The sequence below is a fragment of the Arachis ipaensis genome, chromosome B06 (genome assembly GCF_000816755.2).
Source record: "Arachis ipaensis cultivar K30076 chromosome B06, Araip1.1, whole genome shotgun sequence".
Classification (NCBI taxonomy): Eukaryota; Viridiplantae; Streptophyta; class Magnoliopsida; order Fabales; family Fabaceae; genus Arachis; species Arachis ipaensis.
Genome location: NC_029790.2, coordinates 87600837 through 87604706, shown reverse-complemented (window position 1 = coordinate 87604706; position 3870 = coordinate 87600837). Strand labels below are relative to the sequence as shown.

At 36.0% G+C, this 3870-nt stretch overlaps 1 long non-coding RNA gene across 1 annotated transcript in view; it reads left to right on the top strand.

Annotated features, from left to right (window-relative positions):
- Positions 1823 to 3870, top strand: part of LOC110264034 — a 19792-nt gene continuing 17744 nt past the window's right edge. Inside the window, exon 1 of the long non-coding RNA XR_002349769.1 lies at positions 1823 to 2142. This is a non-coding gene — a long non-coding RNA (uncharacterized LOC110264034). The remainder of the gene's footprint in view (positions 2143 to 3870) is intronic.

The following is a 3870-nucleotide window of genomic DNA, read 5'->3' as shown; positions in this document are numbered from 1 at the left end:
ATATTTCAAAGAAAATCCTCATCATCCTTCTTTCCATTCCGTCCGTTAACAATCTCAATTCAAAATGTAATTCTTTCTTTGATAAATAAATCAATCTTAAAATATATAATGTTTAAAAACAAATCTTTTTAATTAATTACTTCAAATAAAACTTCCAATTTTATAAAATTTCGGGAGCATCTCCTCTAAAACTCGGATACTGCCACCCTTTTCGGGTCCCATCCAAACATTTCTCAAACCTTTTCTCAACCATTTCCAAATCTCATTCATTTCCAAAATTCAACCAGTTCCAATATCAAATTGTTTTCAAAGCAAATCAGTGCCAATAATAAATCTCTTTTTAAAATCAAACCAGCTCAAATACTAAATCATTTATAAAGTCATTTATAAAGTCAGACTAACTCAAAATTAAACCGTTTCCAAAATTAATTCAGTTTCATATTCCAAATAATTTCCAAAGCCGATTCGTTTACAAATTTAATTTGTTATGATCTATTATATTTATTTAAGATTATGACTTTTATTTATAGCGAATGTTTCATATGCCTTAATTTTAAATATTTATATTTTTTTAACCTTATCTTGTAAATAAAGGAGAATTAATTTACTTATCTCTAATTTTTATTAAATTAGTGTTTAACTAAAAATAAATTATAAATTAGTAAATAAAAAAAGTATTTTAAAGATGAATATTTTGTATTTAATTTGGTCTTCTTAATTATTATTTTATCTTCCTTTATTTTAAAAACAATTACATTATTATCTATATTTTATTAATATTTCCTAAAACTACCCAAATCCCCACCCACTTCCTCACACAGACCTACACACACTAGACACAGAAAACCTAACAGAGCAGCTGGAGGAAAGAAAGAAGAAAGGAAAGAAAGAAAGGGAAGAATGAAGAGGGTGAGAAAAGGGGAAGAGGGAAACAGGTCTGCAGAGGAGGAGGAACGGGGAAGAGAGAGAGAGAGATCTGAAGGGAGAAGGAGACCATGACTGGCGCCGCCACCGCCTCGCCCAGCTGCCGTGCTTCTCGTCGTCGCCGCCGAAAGGAAGAGGAAGAGAGAGCACCGTCGAATAGAACGCGAGAAGGGAGAGGAGCTGTGTTTTGTTGTTGACATCATGCCACCGCCACGCCGCTGTGCTGTGCGGAGTCACCGCCGTCACCTCGAGCCTCGCCGTCGGCCCGAGCCCTTGCCTTTGCCGTCGTCGATGGGGTCGAATCTGCCGCCGGTTTGAGCTGAGGGAGAGGAAACGTGAATAGGAGAGAGAACAAGGGGCTTCGTGGGAGCTCCGCCACTGCCCAGCCGCCATCGCAGGAGGAACGTCCCGCCACCACTGTGCTCCATCGCTGTCGAAATCGGAACATCCGCTGGTAACTCTGCTTCTTCCTTACTTAAAATCTGTTCTACTTCTACTCTGTTCCACTATTCTAATTATTTTTGGTGTTTCTGCTACCTTAATCCCTCGGAGTGACGCTACTACCGCTAGGACGAATGTCTGGGTCAGATTTCTGTTCTTCTACCGCTAGGAGCCGACACCGGAGCTGTTCCTAATGATTCTGGTCGGATATTTTTTTCGATTCTAGGTCATTTACATGTTTTACTATTTTTGCCATGCTTATTCTGACTCAATTTTTGAATATATCCTTGTTTGGGTTTCTTGAATTTGTTTCAGCTACTGTAATTGCAATTTGTAATAATGCTGTCGCTATAAGAGGCATTAGAGTTGTTGATATTTTTGTGGGGTTAATGCTATCGCTGCTGCCATGAATTAAAAGGAAAAGGAATTATCACGATAAGTTACGCGGACTCAGCTAACTAAGGTAGGGGTTTTCTTAAAATTTATTTTATCTTACAGAGTTGTTATAAATAGATATTAATATGAGAAACATATGTCTGTGATTATGATTGTCTTATACATGTGGTTGTTTACTGGACTGAATGACCGATTGCTCGATTGCTTGAGTAGTTTGTGATTGCTGAAAAGAAATTAGTTTGAAAGGTTATTTAGTTGATTATTATGAAAAGTGGCTTTCTTGGTTTTGAAGCTATTTTTGATAATGTAAATGAATCGGCTCTAAAAATGATTTGAAATATGAAACTGAATTAATTTTGAAAGCGGTTTAATTTTGAGTTAGTCTGACTTTATAAATGATTTAGTATATGAGCTGGTTTGATTTTAAAAAGAGATTTATTATTGGCATTGATTCGCTTTGAAAATAATTTGATATTGGAACTGGTTGAACTTTGGAAATGGTTGAGAAATGTTTGGACGGGACTCGAAAAGGGTGGCAGTGTCCGAGTTTTAGAGGAGATGCTGCCGAAATTTTATAAAATTGAAAGTTTTATTTGAAGTAACTAATTAAAAAGATTTGTTTTTAAACATTATATGTTTTGAGATTTATTTATTTATCAGAGAAAGAATTATGTTTTGAATTGGGATTATTAATGGATGGAATAGAAAGAAGGATGATGAGGATTTTCTTTGAAATATGGTTTTTGAATGAATTTGGAAATGAGATTTGGATTGATGAATGATTATGATGTTGAGAATGTTGAGATATGAACTTTGAATTATTCACATGGCTTATGAATTTGAATTATCTGAGATACGAGTTTCCCTGGATAAAGTACCATGGCTTGCCACCACGTGTACCAGGTTGAAAACTCGATACTCTGTTGATCCTACGACGTAAGTGTGACCGGGCACTATATAAATTCCCGGGAATGTTACCCCCATTGAGCAATATTGATTATTTGAGAAAAAGCTATGCATAGACTCTTGGGGATGCACGTCGGGGGACAGTCTAAGGACAATTCAGACTTGTCGGGTTGGCTGGATAACCGACAGATGAGCCTCATCAGCCATAGGACAGGCATGCATCATATGCATTTGTATGCTTTGCTTGGGTTTGAACTTGTTTTGGTTTGCCTAATTGCTGAACTGTTCTTAACTGCTACTTGAACTATTTGCTGTAACTGCTACCTACTTGTGATTTCCTTGTCTGTCTTGCCTGTGTTTGTCCTGGCGTGCTACATTTGAGAATAAAATTTGGTGCTGAATTAATGATTGTGTTGTTTGATTGCGTGGTTGGTTTCTGATTGAGATTTTCTTATAAGAAACGAAAGGTTTCGGATTTCTGAAAGATTAAACATTGTTTCTTTGAAAAAATTTTGAACGATTATCTATTGGTTTTTGAAAGATTCACAAGGCAATGATAATCACTGAGCTTGAAAATAGTTTTCTTGTTAAATATCTTCTTATGACAACTTTGAAACTCCGTGGTGAGGCCATGTGGTTAGGTTCTTACCCCCTACAGCTTTACCTTTTCAGGAACCGGATGAAGAAGCATTAAGAAGAGTTAAACTGCGCTTGGTTTTTTTTATGTTGTTGTATTAATTAGATTATTTTCTTCCCTTGTCTTTGTTATTACAATTTTATAAGAGGGATATGAGTTGTATGTTTTATATATATATTATATTATAAGATATTATGTAAGAAGTCTTGTATATGAATCTATGCCTGCTTGTTTTTTTTAAGATAAAGTATTTATTTCCGATTTTCAAAGTAATCAGCGATACGGTGTTGAGTCACAGGCTCCTATTTTAATATTAAGTATATAAAGTAGTCGTAATGCTTCTTGCTATCAGAGTGGCACAGCCGGAAGCATGACATTCTGGTAGTGAGGGTGTTACACCAAGGATCCATACCCTCTGGTGCACGAAATTGTGATCTCAGGCAACGGCGCCAAAAACTTGTACGCACGTCTTAATAAATTATTTTTCATTCACAACTTCGATACAACTAACCAGCAAGTGCACTGGGTCATCCAAGTAATAAACCTTACGTGAGTAAGGGTCGATC